This window comes from Rhipicephalus sanguineus, chromosome 4 (genome assembly GCF_013339695.2).
Source record: "Rhipicephalus sanguineus isolate Rsan-2018 chromosome 4, BIME_Rsan_1.4, whole genome shotgun sequence".
NCBI lineage: Eukaryota > Metazoa > Arthropoda > Arachnida > Ixodida > Ixodidae > Rhipicephalus > Rhipicephalus sanguineus.
Genome location: NC_051179.1, coordinates 42594476 through 42621657, shown reverse-complemented (window position 1 = coordinate 42621657; position 27182 = coordinate 42594476). Strand labels below are relative to the sequence as shown.

General features: G+C 48.5%; 1 pseudogene; it reads left to right on the top strand.

Moving 5' to 3' along the window:
• The first annotated feature begins 381 nt into the window (after positions 1-381).
• LOC119389830 (uncharacterized) lies at positions 382-27049 on the top strand (annotated as a pseudogene).
• The last annotated feature ends 133 nt before the right edge of the window (positions 27050-27182 follow it).

The window sequence follows — 27182 nt, the reverse complement described above, 5'->3', positions numbered from 1 at the left end:
CGGCGGCTTTCCCTTTCACTCTTTCCTCTCTCGCTCTTTCTCGTGCCCCATCTTTCTTTTGCGGCGGGTGAGATCGATCCTACTACGCCGTCGTCGGCGTCGGAGGCGCTGGGCCGGTTCGGTCGACCCGCCGACAACGTTGCGCGCGTTTGGCGGAGGCGAGAGGGACGAGGGGAGGGAGCTGAGACAATCCAGTTGCTACCCCCTCGCCCCCCCCCCCTTCCTTCCTCCAACACGCACCACAAACACACGCAAACTTCCAACCCTCCCGCCGCCGTCTTCTATAACCTTCTTTCTATTCTACAACGTTGCGCGCCGCCGATTCGGTCGGCCTCTCTCGGGCGCGGGTGAGCGCCAACACAAACGCGGCGCGCTCTCGCGCGCTTCTCATAGACGCCCCGAGTCGTGGTCGGCGCGGTAGCGCGCCGCTGCTGTTTCGCGCGCCGGTATCGGAGTCGTCCGCGTGGTTTGCGTATACGCGTCGCTGTTTCTCCTCTGCGGTCCCGGTCCACCCTCCCAGCCGGCGCTTCACGTGTATCGGATACGCCGTCGCCGCTGCCGGTGGATATCTTTACAGCAGACTGTTTATACATATACGGAAGTTGGACAAGGAGGAGGAGAGGCTGGATAGATGAAGACGTTGTCGTGGACGGGGGGTGTTGTCTTTGATACCGTCGTCAGGTCCGACGCGTAGGAAGAAAGAGAAAAGTCCGTGATGTGTGAGATTGGCTCTGGAGACAAATTTTCTACGTCGATTGGAGAGTTGGCCTTTTCCCCGTTCCCGGTCAAGCTGCGTTACAGCAGGAAAGAGGTGAGTTCGGACTACTAAGTGACGAGCGTCGCACGTGTTTTCGCTTCGGGCTGGAATCTGTGAATGGAGAGAAAGAGGTAGAAAGAGTGAGTGAGTGAGTGAGTGAGTGAGTGAGTGAGTGAGTGAGTGAGTGAGTGAGTGAGTGAGTGAGTGAGTGAGTGAGTGAGTGAGTGAGTGAGTGAGTGAGTGAGTGAGTGAGTGAGTGAGTGAGTGAGTGAGTGAGTGAGTGAGTGAGTGAGTGAGTGAGTGAGTCCAAAGATAACGCTTGTGAGTGAAATGTAGTTGTTACACTTTCGGCAAGCTTAAGGCTCACCCTTCTCATGCATAGTTCTCAGTTCGTGTATTTCAGGCCAGTAAAGCGATGACCGGGGCTATAGTTGGTTCGTGTCGAAGTTTTGAGTATACGTTGACTGAAAGAATGACAGTCCGTCTGTGTATCTTCTTCGTTGTAATTGTTTCAATCAGCGCATATTTAAAACTTCTACGTCAGGCATTTGAAGGCAAGAGTTCTGCCCGACCGAACACTCGACCTAACAGGTTTAACAGCGTTGAGCCGAAACGTCAATGAACTTTTGTCAGGATCATATAACGGAATCACTTATGTGTGTGCGTGTGTGTTCTAATATATTCTCCTGAGTGAAGTGCTTTTTTTAGTATTGCGTGCCGTACACCGACACATATTAGGCGATGCTTGACGAACCGCTGGAACGCTTTAACAGACTGCGATAATGACAGTGATATGAATACGGAAGTTTCGGCGGAAAGCATTTCTTTTATTAATTTAAGTATTCTTTCTTGTGAAAGAAGAAAGTGTAGTCTTTGCTTAATAAATAACTAGGCAATACCAATTACAAGCCTATTTTTGATAACGCCAAACTAAGTAACCTGGTTATCACATCTGCGCCTTAACTTAGTTGCTTTAGGAATCTCCTAACTGGTCGTTAAACGCAGAGGAAACTGCAATGTCTTCGTAACTTCGAGAATGCGTTAACGGGACAGTAGCAACGTAATGAGCTTGCTCAGTTGGCACATGCGTAATTAAAAGGAGTAGTGGTAGCGTGGCGCAAAGCGGAAAAGAACGCAATGAAACAAAGTTAGATTACTGACAATTAAAATTTATTTCGAAATAAAGGACATGCGCTGTACCTTGCTGCAAGGCTCCTGAAACGTGCACAAGAAACACATGGAAAGAAGAAGAATAAAAAAAAATCGCGATGCAACAGGCGACTGCATATAACAGTACGGCGTGATACATAGTCCTACATAGCACCATCAAGAACTTTTTTTTATTGAAGCTCAGGAAACGCAGAACTGTACAGCTGTCGCCTTCTTAACTATGAGAACAGCTTGTAGAGTTTGAAGAGCATATGTTGCTAGTCTATATGTTTGACAGATTATTCTTGGCTGAGCCAAACAAGCACAACAAAGAAGAGTATAGAACAGAACGTGTCCACTCTAGGTGCATATTTCTTTTCAGTAGTCGGTTCGCGGAAGCATATTCCTAATTAACCATAATTGCTCTTTCTCTTAACGTTTTCATCACGAACACATTTTTTTTCTTCTCTCAGTGCAATCGGAACAGCATTAATCTGCCTGCTAATCCATCAATGCGCACACCAGTTAGTGGACGGATGGGTCGATGGGGGGAGAGAAGGAGCTAAGGGAGAGACGTGAAGGTTAACCAGATCCCCACTGAAATGTTCTGTATACAATTCCAATAATTCCACATGTTTCCTTACGGAATCCATATACGTGCCATATCTTTGCCATATATTTCCGTAAGAATTTTACGGAAACATATAGTATATGGAATCATTGCAGTGGCATACGGAATATTTCAATAGGAGTTTGGCCCGGTTGGCTACCCTGCACTGGAGAAAAACAAGACAGGACTGCAAGGTGATGATTGTGGTGGTTATGATGATGATGAGGAGGAGAAAAAGGAGGAGGAGGAGGGAAGTTCTTGCTTGGCACTAACGCACGAACACAAAGAAGCATTCAGTGTCTATTCCGTCGCAAGCGTTCGTGAATGTAGGTGCGTCCGAGGAAGGTGATGTATGGGCGAATAAATTTTGCCAAGTGGCCACCTTCAGGGGACCAATAACTGTCACGGCCAGCGGCGGCAGACATTGCCCTGCGAACACACGTGACATCCCATGCGGCATTTCGGTCCGAAAGGCGCGAAGACGTGCAATTTCCATGCCTTGGGGGTGACTGTCCTAGACTCTTTGATCCCTCGTCGTCAGGCATCTGCACTGACAGATGCAATGCAATGGGCCCTGTCTTTAGTTACGTCCAAAAAGAAAGAAAGAAAGAAAGAAAGAAAGAAAGAAAGAAAGAAAGAAAGAAAGAAAGAAAGAAAGAAAGAAAGAAGAAAGAAAGAAAGAAAGAAAGAAAGAAAGAAAGAAAGAAAGAAAGAAAGAAAGAAAGAAAGAAAGAAAGAAAGAAAGAAAGAAAGAAAGAAAGAACAATGTAATATGAGGCATCGTCTCTGACGAAATGTCAGAACGGCATTCGGTTTCATCTTGCTCATGTAAGGGGCACGAGAGAGCTATTTCGATCATTCTTGCCCAGGCACAAGATTGATCACCCGGTCGAAGTTGTATATGAAGAGGTTTCCGTAGTGGGGCATGCCGGCGGCGGGCTGCGATTTACGTTGTTTCATTGCGATAGTGTAATGATTTGCTCTGAAAGGCTGATATTTGTTACGTCTAAGTTTGTTTCGGCGCTACACACACTCGCCCGTAACGTAGAGATTGCCGACTTGACCGTAAGAACGGCTGGGAGCGCTTTCAAGCTTGTTACGGTACTGTGAAGAATAGGCAAAAACAGTCAAGGAAACCCTCCCCCCCCCCCAACAAAAAAATAAAAAAAAGAAAGAAATTAGGGAAGCTCCGCACCAGTGGTGTGAAGGCTGCGGCAGTAGCGGAGCTGGTGGCATTCCCCTGCTCCTCACCCTCACCTCCCTATTTCTTTTTTTCTCTCTCTCTCTCTATCTTTCAATTTCTTTCTCTTTTTCGGTCTTTCTTTCTTTCTCTATCTTCCATTTCTTTCTCTCTATCTCTGTATTTCTCGCTTCCTCTTTCTATCTCTTTCTCCTCTTTCTTTGATTCTCGCTCTTTCTCTCCATCGTTTTCTCCTTGCCTTTCGTTCTCTCTGTTCCTTTTTCTTTCTTTCTGTGGTATGTTTTACTCTCGCTCCTCCTCATTTCCCTCCACATCTGTCCTCCTCTCCCTCACTTTCCTTTCCCACCCCCTTGCTATGCTGTACTATACAAGGTTATGCTGTGCTCTGCTGGCGTGCCTGGATAGCCGGGTGGTTAAGACGCTCGCCTTTGGATGGTGTGTACGCGGGGTAGAATATCGCCTCACGAAGAAATTCTTTCGCATACAGTTTCTTTATTTCGCTTTCTTTTTCTCTCTCATTCACTTTCTTTATTTCTCTCTTTCTGTACTCTCTCTCTCCCCCATCAGAGTTATTGCATCCCGCGCCGGAGAAATCGGCGCTTGTGTTTCGGGAGCGAAGCAGAAGATGAAGACGACAATGACGAACAAACTACGGCGAGCTACAAGGATGGATGGAAACAACTTTATTGAAAGTCCGGCGATGTTTAACAACCCGGGCTCAGGCCTCCCATGACGGAACGTCAAGGCCTTGCCTCGTGGCCGCCTCTCGGGCCCGCTGGACTGCCCACTCTCGTGTCTTGAAGTTGTAGCTGCGCAGAGCGGCTGCCCACTTCGGCGCAAGACCCTCCAGAGCTACTGTCACTTTAGCTACTGTAACAGGGCACTCCCACGACAAGTGCGAGAGCGTCGGGTTGCCTGACATAATTTGCAAATAGCACTCGGGTATTGCGCGGGGAAAATGTGCCGCAATCGCACCGGACTGGGGAAGGTATGTGTCTGCAGCCGTCGCCAGACGACTGCCTGGCGCCGTTTTAGCTTGGGATGAGTAGGGGGCAATATCGGTCTGTCTAACTGGTAGTGCCTGGTGATGTCGTTGTACCTGATTAAGCGTTCTCGCAAGTTTTGAACCGGGAGGTCCGAACTCGACAAGGCGGTCCCCGACTCTGCGCGGCGGGTCATTTCTCGCGCATAGCGGTGTGCCACTTCGTTTTATTTGGGGGGGACCCTAGTCGGTGGGGGTTGCGACGTGTGCTGGGAACTACAGGATCGCGGCGCTATTGAGCTGCTGTCGACCAGCCTTCCTTAGTTTCTGGAGAGCTTCGGGGGAAATGCGCCCTCGCGCGTATAGTTACGAACTGCGGATTGTAAGTCGCCAAGAACTGCCTCACAGAAGGGATCGGTAAGCGCAAGCGCAATCGCAACCTCTTCCGCTGTGTCTGGATGTTTCGTGATGACACTACAAGAGCTTCGCCGTTAAAAGCAAGATTGTTGCTCATTTGATCTATTTGTTCCTATCCTTTACCGTACCGGAAGGAGTTTGAAAATGCAATACTACCAAACAGCCTTTCTTCAACACTCGTTGACTGTAAACTCAGTAGGGCCCACTGTTAAAACGAACAGTCAATTATTAATAAACAAAGAACAAATGAAACAACTTGTGTGTATCTATCTGCAAGAATGCTACTGATACAATGAATTCGACAAACGTTTACAGAAAAAGAATTTGTCTTCAGGTTGTTGCGCTATACCTTAGGGATAACCGACAGCAGACACAAAGCAGTGCGTTCCCTTTTATAATGGACCGGACTGTACAAGCGAAGTGGTTTACGCTTCGGCCAACTCTAACGGTACCGTCAACATTGCGAAAGTGTGCCTTGTGGTCGCGTGCGCTTTCGATCTAAAGCCGGCGTGCAATGTTTGGATTCACCGCCTCTTTAACCCCGCATCAGAGGAAGACTGTGAAACGCAGACGAGAGGCGGCATGGGACTTTTTATGGATAGCAATCTCCCGAAGAAGCAACCGATTCCACGCCAGCTTTGTTTAATTGCTTGGAGGAAAGAAAAGAATGAATAAATGAATGAAAAAGAAGAGAAAGGAACGAAAGGAAAATCCCCAAAAGAATGGAAGAGTAATCTCAGTGATTCCGCAATTGTCCTCATCGTTGATTGACAACAACTGAACATTACCGGGAGGTAACTCATGGGAATCGTTGATTGAACAACGGTTCTTTTCGAAATCTTAACTGCTGCAGGACGAAAAGCATCAAAAAATTCTTAACTAGGCGCTTTGAACTTACGTGCTTGAATACAAATAAAAATCCAAGGTTGCAGTTCCTCCTTTTCGTTTTGTGTCTACGTAGCGTTGTACAATTGTAAATGATTAACCACGGGGACTAACCATTCGTAAGCACTTCGCGGTCTCGAGAAATTTTCTTTCAGAAGTCCGGTTAATATAGCACTTCCCGCGAGCGTGCTTCAGCATACATGTACTTTGGAGCTTGGTAGTACTTTGTATGCTAAGAAGGTGTTTCTTTTAAGTTTTCCTCTTAAACAGTCACCATGGTGCGTGTCTGTGTACGTCGTGTGCGAACGCGCTGTGAATGGACGAGCCGTTTCGCGTATCACTCTCACCATCCGGCGCGGAATGCCGAGTGCCTATCTCCACGTTACATTGATGCCCTTAAAAATGCGGTTTATTCTTTCCTTCTCGTTTCGTAAGCATTTATATGGCCGTTGCCGCGGCCAAGAAGCTGAGCTATATATCATATAGGCCACACTTGGGCGTAAATGAGCTCACATCTTCTGTGAAGTTAATGAGCCCTCTTCACGATAGTCGACAGGTCCCCCCACCCCCCTCTCCTCCCTACCTACTCCTCATTCCACTCGGCAGCGGTTGTCGAAAAAAAAAGAACACAAAATAAAATAGAAAAGAAACCTTCCAAGTGGCCTAAAAAGCAGCTGCTGCAAACGAGAACAGCTGCTCAAATCACGCGTGCCATGGGCCCTCTCTAGCTTCCGCTACATGCTTCTGTGCCGTCTTTCACTATCCGTCAAGTTTGATCATTGGCGTAGCCAAGAGGTAGTGGTTGGGGCGGGGGGGGGGGGGGGATCGTGTATATATACACATAGCAACATTTCTGGCTACGCCCCTGAGCGGTATACAGAAAGAAGGGTGCGCTTGGACGTTACGCAGAACGCAAGGCTGCGCAGCTATCTTGTTAAGATCATTCCTACTTTAAAGGGCATTCTGTCGTATCGTGGCCGGCCGGCAATCGAGCCCGCGACCTGTTCATCCTCCTCTTCGTGGTATGGAGTGGCAACACAACCTCATTCTATGTCCGTGCCGCAGTGGCCGGCTGGTTTATCCTCGAGTATGGCCAGGGGCGTAGCCAAGGGGGGGGGGGGGGTTGGGGGTTCAAACCCCCTCCGAAATTTTTCAGTTTTGCTGGCGTATATATACACGCACACATACAAACGCACGCACGAACATACATAAAGTGTGGTTGAACCCCCCCCCCCCCGAAAAAAATTTCTGGCTACGCCCATGAGTACGGCCTCATATATCCATCAACAACACAACAACACCACCACCAAACACAAGAAAGCTATCTTCATTCTTGCTTTTTCTACGCGAAGGAAGGTTCGCCTTTCATGCACGCACCCATTAGACGGGGCGGCGGTGGCGGCATTATACGCAGAAGAGGGCGTGGTCTCATATTATATATCCTGCGCGCACCGTCTTATCGACGAAGCACCGGTTTGTGCGAGCCAGCGACGTTAGGAGGCGACGTACCTCGTGCACATACGTTATACTGGGTCAGCGGTCCACTTTTTCTTTTTTTCTCTATGACTGGGAGGAGATGAGACGGCCTGCCGAGGTTGGTTGGCATGCTGGCGGCGTCGACGGTCGAACGAGGGCGTTTTTCTTTTCTTCCTTCGCGTCACTTTTTCTTCGAAATTCGTAAGCCCTCGAGAGTGTACGCTTGATTAAAACGAAGAAAAAAAAAGATATGTGTATACGAAATGTGAGACAGTGCCAGGATAGAAAAGGAGCGAGAAGACGGTTCTAAGCCGTAAACAAGCTCTTCGCGACGGGAAGAGCTCTTAAAGTGACGCGGCGAATAGAAGCCACACTTTCCGTTTGCCAACATGATACGCGATGACGAGGCTTTGATAAAGCTATGAGTTTTTTTTTCTTTTCGCGATAATTTGCATTTCCCCCACGCTCCCCCGTCTTGACGTATCTAGGCTGCACATATCTAAAGCGGGGCGAGGCGTTGCGCCTTGATGGTAGAACGTAAGGCATTAAACTCTTCAAAACCGGCTTCGTAAAAGGAAAACGGAGGACCTTGCGACGTTATCCTTAATTGTGGCCTCTAGCGAAGAGACGTAATTACGTGAGATGAAATATGGGACGGTCCCCTAGGACGACTATCTGGATTACTGTACTTTGTATGGGGGCAGGGAAAACGTTAACGTTAAAGGAAAATGAACTGACAACGAAACGTCCAGTGCATACCACATGAGTCGCCTTCAAACCTTAGGTCTGTCGCGCTTTCAAATAAGCCAGCAGCGTATTTAAAGGAAACAGCTAAAGGGAGAAGCTAGAGAAGTAAGGATCAGCGAAAAAAAAAACAAGCAATTCAAAACAACAAAGAAATAATAATAACATGCAGCAAGATGGGCGAGTTGGGCTAGTTGGTTTACGTTCATCTTTCAAAAATTAGGTTGAAGCGCACCGAAAAACGTGGACAGTAGAAGTGGCCAGGACAGCGCTTACCTGTCCACTTCTACTGTCCACGTTTTTCGGTGCGCTTCAACCTAATTTTTGAAAGATGAATAATAACATGGTTAGTGCTTCTTCTATGAATCGTGTCTTTGTACTCATATTTTGCGCTATGATGTTTGCTTCATTATAAATTGCACGCACGTGCAATTACTGACAGCTTGTGTCGGTGATGGCGGAACGATCAAGCTAGGCAATACTATTCTATTGTCACTTCGTTCCCGACACTTAAAGATCACTTGCTGTCGGTGCACTAAATTGGCGTAAAGAAAATTGCTTAACATTCGATGCAAGACTCGCAAGGCTACTCAAGGCACAGATATCCTCCACCATAAGTCGTCGAACGACTCATTTATTAAGACGAAAGCCTTAGTTGCCTTGTCAGACGCGAAAAGTGACCGCCGGAGTTGTTGTCAACACGAGTGACGAAAAATATCACGTGATGAGGTCGCCCTGTGACGTAATCATGACGTAAGTGGTTCCAAAATCTCTGACGTCATTATGACGTCATCCTGATTTAACTATGATGTCACATAAAGTGACGACACATGATAACGCGATCATAAGACGTCGTCGCTTGGTCAAAGGTGGGCTGATCCCGGAGGCACTGCAAAACCACGGGAGGGGTGAAAAGCTTACAATGTCTGCGATCCCGGAGGCAATGGAAAACCACTCAGGGTGCAGAAATCTTCAGGGAGGGGGGGAGGACCAGTACAATCGATTGATAAGAAAAAGAAGATGGCTTTTGTCTTCGAGTCGTCTTAGGCAATTGCATAAGAGACCACGTGACTTTTTATATCTACGCGTGCTTTTAGGTGCATTTCGGGTGACACGTCTCGCTTTCTCCTTATGCTCGTTCTAACTTTGCCATAAGGAAATAATTTCATTGGACACCATGCTCGCATTCGTTGTACACGTGTTGCACCCCTTGCTGTGTCACTATGCAGGCCCAGTCCTTCAGAACGCAACAAAAAAGAAAAAAAAGAAGAAAAGAGCTGGACAAAACGTAGAGGCTACAGTACGGTTTAGGTGCTTTGTACGTAGTTCTTTTTGATCTTGCTTTCTTCTTAACCCAGTTTAGTCAGACGACCGGTTCCACAGTCACGAAAGGTGGTGCGCGACGGCGGTTTGCTCGCGAACAAAAGGCGACCAGACAAAACAGAATAAAAAAAAAAGCCTTCGCTATTGACGCGCGAAAGCAATGACGTCAGGCAACATTCTCTAGCGCAGTGAAATAGAAAGAACGAGAGAGAGAAAGACGCATACAGAACTCGTGACAAAGGATTTGGACGCAGTAACGAAACAATAAGACACGAGAAGAATGTGCACGCGTTGCACGTAACTACTCGCACCACCAGGAGTTGTCAAAGTTGATGTCGCTGCTAGTTGTGCTGAGCCGTATGCAAGTCTCCGAGAAATCTTGCGTCGGTTGTAAAACCCTAACTAGGGCCACATTTCCGCTCACTCTTTAACTTGGCGAGTCTACGAGAGCTGATACTGACGTTTATAACTTCGCTTCTTGATGATGCTGACGCGCTGGAACGTTCTTTTTTTTTTTAGGCAGCTGGACAGGACCTAAATGTGTGGCAACGTGACATTTTAACGAGGAGCTCACGGCGTCGTCATTTGCGGGATGGTATAGAGCGCGGGAGAGAGTGTAACTCATGCCTTCTAAAGCGCTCTTTTACTAGGCGAACTTTCAACCGCTGAAATGTACATACACATTAGCGCAGAAGCCTTGTGGCACAGAGCGAGCTACGTACTCTACACTCGTGAATTCCTTCCCAAGTCAGTTCGTTAAGGTGAGTGTGATACTGATGTCGCGCGTCCACTGTTGAGAGCAATCAGGGTCGATCCGGATCAGATTTCTTATCGCGATCAATAGTGGTCGCTGCTACACGGTCCAAACTAATCCGGATCGAGATTGGCGCTGACGTCAGCCAAATCGCGATCTGGGAGCCCGATAGCGTTGCGCAGATCGCGATCGTCCTGATCACTGTCAGGCCTGATCGCGATCAAAAGTGGCGGGATAGCAGTACCCGATCCGGATTGAGTGTAATCCGGAGCGGCCCCGGTCGCGATCAATAGCGCCCGTGTGACACTTGTATAACATTAGCGATGTGCGAATTCGAGCACTTCAGGAGGCTATCCTGAGGTGGGCTGAGGTGGTAGAGGAGGCCTACCGCGAGTAGGATCCCTCGCATTCATCTCGCAGCCCCTTTCCCTTAAGATGGGATAAATAAAGTTATTTCTCTCTCTCTCTCATGTGACAACGAAGAATCGTCGCAACACACTGGCAGGGTGTGTTTGGCGGTTGGGTTTGTCATGTGTTAGCACAGAATAGCTCTACATGCTCAGATGGTCCAGGGTTGGAGCCCCGACACACATGGTAAGTCAGTGGCTCCAGTTGTTAATCACTATAGCATGCCACTATGCTTCCCATGCAGATGCCTATAATGGCGCCCTATGTATTCCTATGTGAAAAGCGTTACGTCACAGACTGATGGGCATACGGACAGGTTATCTGGGGGAAGTAGTCTAACAATGCTTGCACATTAATGATTGGAGGTGACCCTAATCCTTTACTTAGGTGTCTGGTAGTGGCACTCGCCTGTCGGCGTTCGTGTCAACATTGTGTGTTGTCGCGCCACCGAAGCTGATCCCGGAGGCCACGTAGAAAGAAGCGCGTGGTTGAGACCTGCTCCGCCAGGTGCCTCAACGATCCCAGCTGCTCAAAAGAAAACCGTCTGCTCTTTCAATTAACTAACTCACTCAATTAATTTTCATTAATTATCGTGGCAGTCAATCGGCCCTTAAATAAACTTATGCTTCGATATCATATGTATTCAATACAGCCCTTAACTTGAACCAGCAACAATCGATTTCGTACCGATCTTATTATTTAAAAAATCACACCATCTCCCGCTAAAGGGGACCATGAGGTGATGCGAAGCAGTGTTTCGGCATGTAGAGCCCGCGTTTCAGAGGTGTAGTGGTGAGGGGAAAGGGGAGAGGGGAAGCGGAGAGAGGGAATTGAGAGGAGGAGGATAAGGGAGGGGAAAGGGGAGGGGAAAGGGAAGGGGTGAGGTGGTGTGGAGAGGAGGAGGGAGTGGGAAAGGGAGGGGAGGAGAGAGGAGGAGTTGGTAAGGGAAGTGGAGAGGGGAAAGGAGAGGGGGAAGGGAAATGGAAAGGGGAGTTGGAACGGGAAGGGGAGAGGTGATGTGGAGAGGGGGTAGTGGGAGGGGGAGAGGGGAAGTGGAGAAGGTCTGCGCATGCGCAGTAAGGGTGGTCACGCCGCACACCACCACCACCACCGGATTGAACTCCGCTATAAGATGCTTCACATCTAAAATTGGGGTAGCCACGCACTAATGGTGGGAACACTGAGAAAACAGCGGGCCTGGTGGCCTTCCCCTCCTCCTATCCTTCATCCTCAACCGCACTTCCTTTCACGCCCCTTGCTATACTATACTACACAAGTCTGTGCTATGCTTTACCCTCTCCCCTAATCATTTCTATTTTCATCACCCTCACAACATTGCTCACCCTTACCTCACTTTCCAACCTCCTTGCTATACTATATGCATGGCTCTGCAATGCTAGAAGCTGTTTGGCACATACCCGCTTTCAGTGGCGCATGCCCGTCCGAGATTGTGCCTACGCCATCCGGAGTTTTGACAAGCTTAAACAGCTGTGCTGTTAAAAGACTTTTTTCTGAATATTCGGGGAAGCGGAAGTAAGTGCTCCACCGGAGGTGCTTAGAAGAGCGATATACTTGAAGGGATGTTAGCGCTGTTGTTGCCGCTGCCACGTGCCTCTTCCTATAATAACACGCCTGTAGGACGTTAGTATATATACATAGCACTCGTAACAGCGCTGCAACGCAGCGGAGCCCCGAAGCGCTGAGTTCCTGTGGCACGTTATTTTCGTCGCGGAGGCGCTTTCACCGCCTAGCTGTATCGGCGAACGCATCTACTTCCGGGGCTGTGTTTGTCGCGAGGCTTTTTGTTCAGCGACGCCGCCGCCGCGTCGGCGTCGCGATATACACGCGATTTTGGATCGGTGTCGCGATAGGCAGGGTTTACTGTGAACGCAAGTGATGACGGTATTCAGGTCTACAGACAGCCCTATCCTCCCTTCTAAGGCCTTCCATCCACCTCACCCCTTATCGCACCAGCTGTTCACTGTCATGCAGATGATGATGACGACGATGCAGACTTTCACGATCATCATCATCTCTATCTCTGTATACATCTTCCTCTTCGTGTGTTCCCTCCGTCTTAGCCTAGCGGCTAAGAAGACGGTGCCGAGCAATGCAATCGACTAAGAAGAAAAAGATGGCTTTCGATCGCCTTCGAGTCGTCTTAGGTGAATGCACGTGGGACCGTGTGACAATTTTATTTTGTTTATTTATACATACGGCGGCCATTCGGAGGATAACAGGAGGGGATACAAACTGCGTAGAGCATGAGAATAGTAAAGAAACACATCGAACGCCAGAAAAACACCTTCAGTGCCTAATAAAATGCCAAATTTGTACAACAGCTGCGTTGTGCTAGTGATTTCCAAAATTCTGATAAGGACAGTGACCGAATAGTATCGGGTAGTGAATTCGAATGATTAACAGGGTCCGTACTATAGGGTCCGTACTACAGTACACTAGCTAGCTGGTCCACGACAGAACAACAAAGAAAACGGTATTGAATAACATACACATAAATGAGATGCCTAGACGAAGAGGGAGATAGAGAGATGGGAAGAGGAATATCCCAAAGGCATTTGCGACAGCGTCACAATTAAGAGACTAGGAACAAAAGGGGTCCCGACACGTCCCTTCGCACGACGTTCCGTGCCGCTGCGCTCGCGTGCCATATGCACCGCGGGGTCCCAGGGCGCGCAGCTATAGGCTCACGCAAGCCCAACGCTATATACTAAAGCGGCAGGTGAAAGCCGTCCACGCTGCTGGGAGCTAGACACGCGTGCGACTCCATTTGGCCTTGCGCCATGCAAACCCTCGCTAGTACCATGCAGCGCTGCGAACAGAGAGCAGAGAATTTTGGCGTGCATGGTACTGAGGTATACGCAATTACTTTTCCGTAACATCGTAGTACCGGGCCACCAGACGACGGTAGAGACATCTTGAGACGCTTCTTCTAATCACATTTCCTTGACGACTCGTCTTCGTGTTTCGTGAGTGTTCTCGTCCATCAAATATTTTAGAAGGCAACGCATAAGCAATTAAGGCGCTGCCAAGGAGTCACACCAGCAGTGAAGTAGAATGCGCTTAGTTACTGCAGTAGTAGTTCAGTGCTTGCCTAGTCGATCTATGCGTCAGCTGGGGGCGCAGAGATCAACTAGGAAAACACAAAACTACTACTGCTGTAACCAAGTGCATAATCTGCAAACGCCAAGAAGTGCGGAGGAGGGCTAAGCTAAGGAAGGCTAAGTCCACAGCAGTGTGCACTAGTGCACGGGAGAGAGAGAGAGTCGGGTAATTGTGTATAGGGCGAGGAAGTGAATCAGCGCTTCAGTGAAGTGAATGAGCGGGTGAATAAGTGAATTAGGAAGTTTGTTATAGGGTGAGTGAGGGTGAAAAATGAGTGAGTGAAACAGTTATGAGGAAAGAGAAGGGTGAATAAAGCCTTAAAGCGACTCTAAAGTGAAACAACAAATTAGTTTAACCTGATAAACTATACTTTGAAAATTCTTGTGTCGTTAATTTCACTGCCATAAGTTTACTAATAGATGAGAAAATCAATGTCGATAGTTTCCCTTTTAAATTTCCCGCCTGAAATTTTCTATGTTTAATATCTGGCTCCCTCAGAAGACAATGTACTCCATTTTTTTTTTCGATTAGGAACTACGTAGGCCCTTGTAGACGCCGTCAAACACTATGACGTCACGGCGACTGGCGCGGGAACTTCAGAGTGGTGTCGCCACCAGCATTTTCATATTGCGTGTTTTCTCGCTTACCGAGCGTCTTCTCGCAGCAAGCATGGTGTTTTTCGTATCGTGAAAGAGGAATTTACTAATACGAGAAAAATTGTTTTTTCCCTTTAGTGTCCCTTTAACATTCGCTGAATGAAACTGCCAATTGCCTCTCGGAACAGCTATAGCGCACAGCTGACCGGACGAAAAAGAGGACGCAATACAATTCAGGGTCTCTGTGAATCTTCGTGGCGTCTTCTGTGCTATTTCGGGAAAGATTCAATTTTCCTGGGTCGACAAATACAATAATAATGGGCATTCTAAAGAGACAGGGCGTGCAAACACGGACTCAAGAAAGAAGTCGGGACACCACAAACGCCGACTTCTTTCTTGCAGGCACGTAGCCAGGATTTTTTTTTCGGGGGGGGGGGGGGGGCAAGGCCTAATTGTTCGAAAGAAAGTATTTCCATGGCACAAATAAAACAAAAGTTGCCCGGGAATATAGAAGGCCGGACGAATTTCGGGGGGGGAAACCCCCCCCCCCCTTGCCTACGTGCCTGCTTTCTTGTGTCCGTGTTCGCACGCCCTGTCTTTTTAGAATGAAAACTTACCAACTAGCTCAGCTCTCTGTTGTTCTAAAATAATGGGCAGATGGGCATCCGAACGCGGCAACAAGAAACAGCCAGAACAGGATATTTGTAATCCACCTGTTTGTATCACGAATATACAAAAGAAGTCTACGGGCATTTCTCAGAAAAAAAAAAAGCTTGCATGGTTCACGAAAAATATGTCCTGGTCTTAGACTTGAGCCAGTGATCAACACCTTTACGAGGTGGTCGCTATACCTTTTGTGCTTACCGGGAGGATGAATATGCCACGGGCACATTGGGTATGCCAAGTTAGTTCAACAGAAGCCCACAAGGCGGGGTTAGTTTCGTAAGGTTCATTCGTATTTAGCATCCCTCTGCTTCGAGTTGGTTCGCCAGCGCACTGTGATCTGCTAGTCTCCTGGTTAGCCCCAATGCTATAGCGACCACCGTGTACAGTGGCTGATTCCGGGTTCGAACCCGAGATTGGGAAGAATTTTGAATAGGGGTGTGCGAATATCAAATTTTTCGAATACGAATCGAATACGAATATCCACCTTCGAATATCGAATCGAATATCGAATATCAAAGGAAAAATGCCGCCACAGTAACAATATTTTATTTAACATGTAGCTATTTGAAAAAAAAAACATTAACAGCCTGACTGGCAACACAACATACACTGCTACCTCCAGAACACAATGTCCAGGCTAGCACAATGCACATCACAACACAAGCAAATATCACAGCACGATGAAAGTAATGACTAGACGTTATCATGAAGAAATATGAGTTGCTCCACATGATCAGGCAGCAGGCGCTCCCTTCTAACAGAGACACCCCCCCCCCTGCCACTGAAGAGGCACGTTCGCTTGGAACAGAAGTGGCTGGTATAGGGAGGTACATGGGGCAAAGCTTTGCCAGACTGGGGTATCTGAAGGTGCTTACAGTCCGCCACCAGTCACATGGGTCACTGTCTTTCTTCAGAAGTGGTCCCGCATAGTGAACGAGTGGTAGTGTGGCACGTTACGGCCGCATACTATTGAAAATGTATGGTTACATGATCGCCAACAGCGCTGCACGTCGGAGATGCACCAGCAATAAATCATACTGGAGGATCGAAAGGTGGGCCAGTTGGTCATTCATTTTCTTCGTTCAGCGAACTGGGAGCGCGGAAAAAACACAAAGGACGAAGCGAGGAACCACATAAGACTTATGTGGTCTTATGTGGTTCCTCGCTTCGTCCTTTGTGTTTTTTCCGCGCTCCCAGTTCGCTGAACGAAGAAAATAAATCATACGTATTGGGGCGCTCGTCGCAGGCAGATATCGTGATTCCGTGTACTTACGATGCTTATCGCTCCTCTCGGCAACGTTTTTAGCTACACGAACGCAGCAGTAATGTGGAAGACGAGTTATTTTATGCATGGTAATCGAATCGCATATCCGAATTTTTCGAATATTCGCGGTTATCGAATATTCGAAACTTTTCGAATACACGATTTTCGAATCGAATACGAATATTTCGAATGTAATATTCGACGAATATTCGAAACTTTCGAATATTCGCACACCCCTAATTTTGAAACTTTCTGAAAAATCCGTACGGATTTCACTTTGTAGCTTCGTGCTACGTACGGATGGATGGATGGCAATTTTTCCTCTCATACACCTCACACCATCACTGCTGGTTTCGACAGAACTGATTTGCCAAAACAGAAAAAAAAGATAGATAGAAAGGAGAGGAGAGTGGTGAAAAGAATGACTATGATGACAGGTAAACGTCTTGTGGAGAAAGGTCGCCGATACAGCCTGAGTCTTTGTCTAAGCGTTTAGTGTCATGGTTGGCATTCGCTGACATTATGCAAAAAACAAAATGAATGATATTTGGTATGTTTCGTGAAGCTAAAACGATGCCAGAGCGTTTTAATTTTGCTAGCTTTTGTTCGTACCGTCTGTAACGAAGGAGGCTCTGCGCTTCTGTGTTGCTGAAGCGCTGGGTCATCCGGGAAATTGATTCATTCGTGTAAACCGCTGTAGCATTAGCCTTGAGTGTTTCTGATTATATTCCGCAATGTCAGATATCGCTAGTGACGTCGCTATTGACGTTCGTGTATGACGGATATGCTCAAGAGGTGACGACGTGAAATTCATGCCGTCTGTACCATAGAATGAATGACACAAACGTCGCGAAGCCGTTGCGGTCGTTTCATTAGCATGGCATATATACCAGATTGTAGATGCATGCTTCGGCAACATGCGATAGTGAATGTCGTGCAACGACATGAATTCCCTAATTTGTCTCGAAGACAAGCAAATGCAGCTCCTCGTTGCAGCTCCTCGTTGAGTGCTTTGCGTTATACATCTATTTCCACAGTGCGTGGGACCTGCCGGATATCTCTTTTTGTTGGATTTTTGTCGGCCAATCGCACAGTAAGAATAGCGATGCTTTCTTTCTTTCTTTCTTTCTTTCTTTCTTTCTTTCTTTCTTTCTTTCTTTCTTTCTTTCTTTCTTTCTTTCTTTCTTTCTTTCTTTCTTTCTTTCTTTCTTTCTTTCTTTCTTTCTTTCTTTCTTTCTTTCTTTCTTTCTTTCTTTCTTTCTTTCTTTCTTTCTTTCTTTCTCATTTCTTTTTTTACGTAGGGCAAGTCTACATGTCAGAACGTCGACTTGCCACCTCCTTGAACATTCCTTGTTCGACGACTTGCCACCTTTCACTCGCGAACTCTTCTATCGCAAGAACGCTTGATAAGTGCGGGTGTAGAGGCTTTCAGATCAAAATTTTTCGACTACATAGACTGGATTGAAGGTTCTGTTGCGTGCATTAATCCCATTCGCACCCTTCCCGTTGCCGAATCAAGCCCTAACGTCGACGGCGCTGTACAGAATTAGCGAGGGGTGGGAGCGCGCTCGCGGGCACGCTCGTTAAGAGGCGCTGTGTCGCCGTTGCATTAGCGGCTCGGCTTGGTGGATAACTGCCTGTCTGTCTGGACGTGTGTACTACTATACAAGTGTTTCTTTTGTCGGTGTACGCCGCCGCCACCGGCTTCTGTCTTTACTTTGACAGTTGCAGTGCCCGAGGCGAGTCAACAGCTGTCTGTCCGTCGGGGCTGCTACTACAGGGGCTGCCCCCTTCGCTCGTTATTTATACAGGGCGTGACAATTTGATTGTCTCCTTTCCTCCCGTGCGGGCCCCCGGGCTTGGAGCGATTGCGGCTGCAGCCTTAAGCGGCGGACGGTGTTCGCGGCGAGCGCCGTCCTCGACGTCGAGAACAACACCCTCACTTTCGCCTCGGTCCCACATGGCTTCCGCGCGGTCGAGAGCTCGGACCAGCTTTACGCTCGGAGACGGGATGTCCGGCTGTGGCCTGAGGACAGTGCACTTGGAGAGCGCCGGCTGAAGTGCGACGAAAGGTGAGCACTGCAGTCTTTCCGGAAGAAGCATTATAATGATAATTGTTGGGGTTTTACGTCCCAAGACCACGGTAATGATCATGAGGGACGCCGTAGTGGAGGGCTCCCGAAATTTCGACCACCTGGGGTTCCTTAACGTGCACCTAAATCTAAGTACACGGGTCTCTAGCAGGTTTGCCTCCATCGAAATGCGACCGCCGCAGCCGGGATTCGATCCCGCGAACTTCGGGTCAGCAATCCAGCACCGCGACCGCTAGACCACCGCGACGAGTCATTCCGGAAGAAGCAAATCGCGTGCCGAATTACACGAAATGCCTCTTTCGCGAGTGCGCTTTCCGCATTGGTCAGCCGGCTTTACTAACGATATGACCGGCGTCGTCATTGGCTGAAGTATTCTCTTAAGAAAATTTTTAGCGTAAGACGTTTTCGTGTATACGGGGCCTGAATGGCTATTTCGTAAGAGATGACACTCGCCAAGGTCCGTAGTCTTTACAAGACCCCTCTTACGTTGCGCGCCCGCCCGGAGACCGAATTTACGAATGTTTTGGTTCTTAAAGGCTGTTCGACGTTGACCGGTCGCCTTCGCTAACAGCATGCCCGACGTACCGATCGCCTGTGTTGATGTCGTGAGCGTTTGAGCGACGGGCTGTTTCCGTGAATACGAGACTGATGCACTCTAAGAAAAAAAAAAGAAAAAGCTTACCTGTTACTCATTTTGATTATTCCTGTCTAGCCACGTATATAAATCTCTTAAAAGACACGCGTTAACTCTCTTTCGGGGAGTTTCCCCTCCGATGACACTCCGAATTGAGTGTAAAGATCTCCAAAGGGAGCATAGGCGTGAGCAGGGTTCCCCATCAGGGGGGGGGGGGGCAAAGGTTCATCGCTTCGCCCCCCCCCCCCCCACTAAGTGAATGTATGGGGCAGATTTTGCGCCCTCCCCATCCTAGGAGACTAGAAGGATCAATGTGCTGGGCAGATTTTGCGCCCCCCCCCCCTGCCCCCCCATTGCGCACGCCTGTGAAAGGGAGGCAACACGCATACTTAGAGAGAGTTACATATGTGACAAGTGAGGGCCCACTTATAAGTGTAACGGCTATTTTTTTTTTTCGGTGTGTGCTGTGGGTGCGTATTCATGGAAACATTTCGCCTGAGGTGTCCCCCAGAGAAAACTTTTGATTGTTTGATTAATTACTCGATCGATCGATTGATTGACGCTCGTTTTCCTTTCGCTCATTCTTCTTTAGCGTTACAGCCATTGCCAAAAGAAGCGTATATGTTGTCAGATGCGCGCTCGGGCTCAATTGAAGTCGACACCGTTTGGCCGGCCTTCTGTAATTGTCTCGGCCTTTGTATAAAGTTTCTGGAAATGGCAGGCAAACTCAACTCCTGCCCGGCGCGCCACCTCCACGCGACTCTGCTCGTGGTGTTTCGGCAGTAGAAGTTCTGTCGAAGGATCGATGACATTGGGCGCAATATTTAGGTTATCCTCGGCTCCTATAAACCGCAGGCCCGGCTTAAAGCCTGTGCGTTGTCCACGTGAAGTATACTGATGTGTGTCTTGACTTTCACGGTTGCAAATCTTCTATCAAAGGGACACTGAAATGAAACAATAAATCAGTTGATAAAGATAAATTATTCTTTCAGAACTCCGTTGTCGTTGATTTAGCCATCATAAATTGATTATTAAAAGAGGAAACGAAGGTCAAAGTTGCGCGTTTGAATTTCGCGCCCCAAACTTTGCTAGGCACGAGAACGTCAGTGTGACGTCATGAATTTCAAAGTCTTTGTGCGTATTTCGGCCACGTCGGTTCGACTAAATTTTTGAGAAACTTGCTGTGTTAAGACTCTGCCCCACTTAGAACACAATGTAAATCTTTTTTTTTTTCAGCGACGAACTATTAGGTAGACCTTAGCAGATACTGCCATGATTTATGACGTCACGGACGGCTGGTGCGAGAACTTCAAGAAGGCTTCGCCCCCTGCATTTTCTTTGCGCGCGTTTTCTCGCTTACCAAGCGTCTTCTCGCGGTACAAGAGTGGTGCTTTCGTATTGTGAAATTGTAATTTACTAACATAAGAGAAATCGATGTTATCTGTAATGTCCCGTTAAAAAAGATGCGACGCGTGAATAGCGACGCTTCGCACTGGCACCGCACCCATAATCTTCTCGATATTGATTCTGACCTTAGGGAGTCTACGTAGCCAGCAAGCGCACTTAAGTGAGGCTTTGAGAAATGGCTTCTGTGGCAAAGTGGCTTTTTGGGCTATAGTTGGTTGAATGCATCAAAAGGTATCATATATATATAGGTATATATAGCGCTAGCAGACGTGGACGAGAAAGACACAACGGGACGAGCGCAAACTTTAAACTGAGTTGAAAGTTAGCGCTCGTCCCGTTGCACCTTTCTCGCCCACGTCTGCTAGCGATGATACCTTATGAGGCTTCTGCGGATCTCACGGGCTATACGCAAGCACCCGTCGTGCATGTCTACACGTCCTCGTTCGGAACGGGCGTTGAGAAATCGCTGACGTTTGTCGTTCCCGCGCTCGACAGTAAGCGCCAATGTTTTTTTTTTTTTGTTTTTTTTTTCTAAAAGCAACGAATACAGGGACACTTTCAACGTGAAACTCAATTATAATTGGCCACCGTCACTCTGGAAAAACGGTTTCCGCAGTTTCGAAATTATCGTTTCTTCTCTTCGACGTATTCACTCGAGACGGCGGGGTTGTACCGGATACACATCCGCGCCTGGCTGCCAAGTTCCCTGTCCGCGCCTTGTTACGGCCGCTTTGCGAACAAACATATATACATTACTTCATGGACAAAACCGAAACCTTATCGATTTGATTAGACTCGGAGGCCGACACTTCGCGCTGCCAGTTTTGCTGCCAACAACGTAACTTCGCTGAACACCCCACAAGGAGTTGCCGATACACTCTCGGGGGATGTGTATTTAGAACAGGTTATCGATAATAGCGTTTACTCTTACTTCTTTCAGAACCGTGGACAGTTATATGGCGAAGATGCTGGGATACCGGCATTACGGTCGACGTGGTTGCCTGCAAACGTCCTTTCCCAAAGTGCCTCGCATAACGAAATCAACATGGGTTCCGCACCACTACAAAAGGCGGCTCGATCGACAACGGTGAGATGCACGGCATTTTTTTATTTCCTTTTTCTTTCTTTCGATTTCCTGTCTTCGCGACAAAACGTCTCGAAAAGTCGATTGACTCAGGTCGATGAGGTCTTAGGATGAGGTCTTCGATGAGGTCTCAGGAGTGCGACACAAGGTCGCAGTCCTGAGACCTCATCGAATGAGGCGCTTGAACGGGTCAGCAGACCAGAACCATTCTGCGGCAGTCTTTCCGACGTAACGCAGGAGTATACCTGTACACACGTGCGCAACTTTATGCTAGCGTCCGGTCTCGTATTCAACGGTCTTGTTTGTACAGTAAGCACTTTCTGCACCCTATACTTACGTAAAAGTTGCCGCAAAACGCAATGTCACCGGTATCCGGGTTGGACGACCGGAAACACGCATCAGCGAAGAGCAACGGAAACTTAAAACGGCAGTAAGTTGAGCCAGTTGGCACGGATTCACGATAAAAGAAGGTAGGTGTGCGGGCACGGACACAAGAGAAGAGGTCAAGACAACCAAAATTCTAGGCGTGGCTTTACTGTCGCAAGCACCAGTGGACAGCGGAGCTGAGGGAAAGCCTCAGCGACAAAAGTCCTGTGCGCTTATCCTCTCACCCTCCCACTCACTTCTCTTTCCCATTCACCTCCCTCCTCCTCCTTCCCCCTCGCCTCACTCATTACTTGCATTGACCCTTCATTGCTTTACTGTGCTTTACTCTCTCCGTTCCTCCTCGCCCTCGCTTCCATTTCCCAACTCTGCTATGCTAGGTTTTCACTCTCGCCTATTCGCTGGCCCCCGTCCCCGGCTTGGCTGTACTGCGAACGACGCCCTGGAAGACGGGTTGTCTTGATCTCTTTCTTCTCTCGGCGTTTGTGTCGTCTCGGTCTCCCGAGTCCGCGTCTGCAGGCCTATAACTTCTTTTAGCAACGGAAACCTGCGCGTTATTTCGGTGCTGATATATCCCGAAATACTTTTCATCCCCTACTTATACGAGGCGAGACGTGCACGGAGATTTCTCGAGTACAATAGGTGCATGGCGACTAAAGCAATTTACTAAAATGTAAGCCAAGAAACTTTTCTCACGCGGTCTGTCTCGTAAACCGGAGAGGCTGAATCTGCTGTCACACTTTCTAAGCGAGAATGTTCTCATGCACTTTTCTCACAAAAAAACGTAAATATAAGAAATTGCTTTGTTATGAGACTATTGTTGAAGACTACGAAATACGACAGAGGTGGCCCGTAGATGAAGGATTGAGACCATATATCAAAAATCGTGTGATGTCGACTGATTAACTTAAGTGTTGCCGATTGAAAGAAAAGAACACGTATACAAATTTACATAAACAATATAAGAAACGTGCCCCTAGGCGTCCCTGTTTTCGTTAGGTCTTTGGATAAGAAGACTAAATACTCAATTATCTGTTCAACTTGGCATGGTACAGTGAGCATGACAAAATGAGTCATTACAAACAGACGCCTTGGTTTCGAAGTGTACATTTTTTTCTGTGCCAGTGACAGTTTCTGTGACAGTGTACATTTTTTTCTGTTTCTAGATAATGTAACGAATCTCTCGCAGTGTTAAATCATTTCGCATTTCATCATGAGCCTGAGTGCCGTGTTCTTCTCGTCCCCGTTTCCTTTTTCGCTAGTAATCATGACCTATTATTCTCGATACCAACTAGCCCAACTTTCCGCCTTGGTTTTGATCTTTACATCACACCTGCTGTATTTTCCGTAAGGCCCCAGATTTGCTTCCACTGTTACAGGTGTGGTAAGGGTTGGGGGTTTTGAGTGAAGAGCTATGGGAGAGAGTCTTGGGCAGCTCCTACGTCGGCGATCAGCTGAGGCTGGTCGTGAGAGCCCGGGACGTTGCCCGAGCTCAAGGTATCCTGCACTAAGAGCGCCTCTGCCGAGCTACCTTGTAAATAAAAACGTGTATTATGTCTCTCCACTGTTACAGGTGCCTACGAAGACCGTGCGCAAGAAAAACACGCTACTCGTGATCATCGGCACAGTCGGCGTGGCGTCGCTCTTCTTTTTCTACTCCCGCCAAGACGAATCTTTCTGGCTCAAGCCCGTCGTGGTTGCCAAGGAGCTGGTGCGAATGGCGCAGCCCGGATACGCCATCTACACCAGCGGCTGCAAGATACCCGCCTTCGACCCGTTCCACTGGACCGTGGCCTGGCCTGTACCGCAAGCAGACCCTGTACGTGTGCCCCGGAAAGCCCAGCTTCATACGCCTCGCGGCTAACGTGCCTTCTATAGACGCCAGGGTTCTCTGGGAGCACCACAAGTACAAGCCTCGGGACGTGCTGTGCACCTACCAGAAGATCACTCGCGACGAGAACCGCACCGAGCCGGATTCGGCGGTGGTCTACCATCCCAGCTCTAGGCTCATCTTCGGCAATCCGCTGTCCAGTGATTTCGTGTTCGTGACGTGTTCCAGTTACGGCGCCAAGTTCCACGAAGAGTTTCTCATGGTGCCCGTGCTGAAAGAACAGGTTGAGCAGCGCTGCAAAGCTCGCCGAGGACGCTGCGAGCCCGCAGCTTCAACCGCACGAAAGAACGTCTAAACGTTGTGATCGTCGGCCTCGATTCCGTCTCTCGCCTAAACTCGCTTCGCCATCTGAAAAGGACTCGAGAGTTCTTGCTGGAACAAATGGAAGCGATCGAACTTTACGGCTACAACAAGGTAGGCGACAATTCATTTCCTAATCAAGTTCCTCTGCTGACAGGAAGGTCGGGCGAAGAAGCCATGTCACTGTGCCCCGAGAAGTTTTTCGACAATCTAGAGTTTGTCTGGGATAAGTACGCCAGCCTCGGCTACAGGACGCTGTTTCTCGAGGAAAGTCCCAAGTACGGGCTATTCAATTACCTCCTCAAAGGGTTTAAAGACATTCCGACCGACTACTACTGCCGTCCCATGATATTCGCGATCGACAACTCCAAGTTCAAGAAGTTTATCGGTGGCGGCAAGGGATGCGTGGGATCGAACGTCCAGACGAGCATGTACCTCGACTACACCACGTCTCTCGTCTCTTTTCTCGGCAACCGCAGCTACTTCACTTACACCTGGATATCGGATGTCACGCACGACAACTTCAACTCCGCCGGGTTCGCGGACGAGCCGTTCCTGCGGGCCTTCCAGCGACTCAACGCCAGCGGCGTCATGACAAGTCCGTCGTGGTGTTCCTCAGCGACCACGGCATGCGATACGGACCCATCCGGCAGACGCTCATCGGCAAGTACGAGGACAGGATGCCCTTCGTGTTCCTGATGCTGCCCCGGGAGTTTCGTCCGCAAGTATCCCCACGTCGTCAAGAACCTCAAGACGAATCAGCGACGTCTCACCACTCATTACGACCTGCACGCCACGCTTCTGGAACTCGCCGACTTTCCCAACGACTTGCCGTCCTTCAAGACCGAGCACGGTACCAGCCTGTTAAGAGAAGTTCCCGAAAACCGGACTTGCAGGGACGCCTACATCGCGCCTCACTGGTGCTGCTGCCACGACTAGCGGACAGTTCCCCGTGACCGACCCGCTGTCCAAGAAGATGGCCAACTTCGTCCTGGAGACCGTCAACGGCTGGCTTCACCAGGGTGCGCCGGGAAAATGCGTGCGCCTCCAGCTGCGCAGTGTCGTGGACGTGTACGAGGTGACGGTCGACGCCAACAGTGACACGCGCTACTTCTGGGTGACACTAAAGTGTTTCCGGGTGAGGGACTTCTCGAAGCCACCGTAGGCCGTGAACGGAACGGGAGCTCTTGCCACGGAGCGCGTGAGTCGCCTCAACTGGCACGGCGGCCAATCGTCGTGTGTCAAGAACCACCTACTCGAACTTTACTGCTTTTGCAAGCACCAATAGTGCGCGAGCTTCTCGCGTGTGTGTACGGGACGTCCCCAATGTTTGCCGGTGATTACGGGGTCGAGCGTTCGCAACCTCTCGATGCACCATTTCTATACATCGGTAAGTCGTGATGGGCCTTTTGGAGAACGCTTTTGTACAGAATGGCAGGATAACGGGCTCTGTTTTCTTTATGCCAGATAAGACTTGTTTACTTAGTTGAGTTTTTAGCTAAAGTTACGCGCAGTGCGAACCTGTGGATTGCATTCCATAGTGCGGCACAGTTTTGTTTGCTAAGACCTAGTCAAGACTGATATTTAAATACGTTTCGTTCTAATTAACTCGAAGATGATTGCTGAGATGACCAGATCATAGGCTCTTATTTACAGGGCGGGTTGTAATATTCAAATGGTTTGTACGAGCAAGTGGTAGTCGATAGTGATAAGCGCATATATTATTAGCTAGAGCGGATGACCAATGACCGATAGCTCTTGCTAGCGAAGAGCTTTGCGAACTTGGCCTGAGCTCGATTTTTTACACTTTTATGACGGGGCTGACCAAACGCACACATTATATAAGCTCTTGTTCTTAACACTGCAGCCGCGCAGAAGCACGCGCATGCGTTGCTGCCGCGTTCTTTATTTATATTAAGCGCATGCCACTTCAGACCACATTTCGTCCTTCGCGAAGTCTTAGCAGCACGCGTCTTTCTTATCGGTCAAACGCCGAGTAGATGGGAGTAAAGGAGTAAAATCAATGTTGCTTGGTTTCACGGCCTGATCGGGCTCTACGCTACTCAGTGATACCAAAGATTGACAGCCTCGCATATATCTAATGGAGTTCTTAGAGCAAACTGCAACGGCTGCGGGATTAGGTGCTTATTAAGGCGATAGCCTGAAGTGCCTCATGAGATGCTGGCCTTGAAAAGCGCGGCGTGTGGTAAGGAAAAGTCACGTGACCTCGCACACGATGAGAAATAAAAACCATGGTTAGAGCCGGAATCGAACCCGGGCACTCTGCGTGGCAGTCAAACATTCTACCACAGAGCCACGCTAACGCTTGAAACTTATTCGGACAAGGACCGTATACAGGCGTCATGTCGGTTGAGGAGTCACGTTAAATATGTAATATTGCGGGGCAGAAGCGTAGAACCGCGCCAGGTGACACGCCATGTAAGTTTCGTAACGAGCTGGTGGTTCAAAGCTGCCCACATATTACAAAGGATAACTCTCGCCTTCGAGTCACCTTAGGCGAGTGCATAAGTCACCCTGTAGGTATTATTGCGTATTCACTTGCTTTTTTTTTGCGAAGTAAGGAATGTAACTACGAGCTGCTGGCTCTAACTACACGAAGCTTATACGTTCAACGAGCCAGGCTCGCTCGACGTTTTAGCCGAAGCATTTTCTGTGATACCTTCCGCCCAAGAGTAGTCGTCAGTCAGCCTGAACTATGTACTGAGAAGAAACAGTTTCAAGGCTGGTTATACTGCAAGAAGGCTACGTTCATGCGAAATCAAAACAGCCTGCCAATGGACTCGAGATTGGAAGCCAAGGTAATGCTGAACGCCTCTTTCAGCCCAGCTTTCGCGTGCAGAAAAAACTTGTAGTGTTGCTTCTAGATGATGAAATAGGGGGAGCGGGCAGGGGGGTTTGTGGGTGGGGGGGGGGGGGATAGTTTTGTTTTTTTAAGGACACGATGATGACAACTAGTCACGCATATATGGACGACGATAGGTTTACAACTCGATGATATTTCTGCCAAGGATGC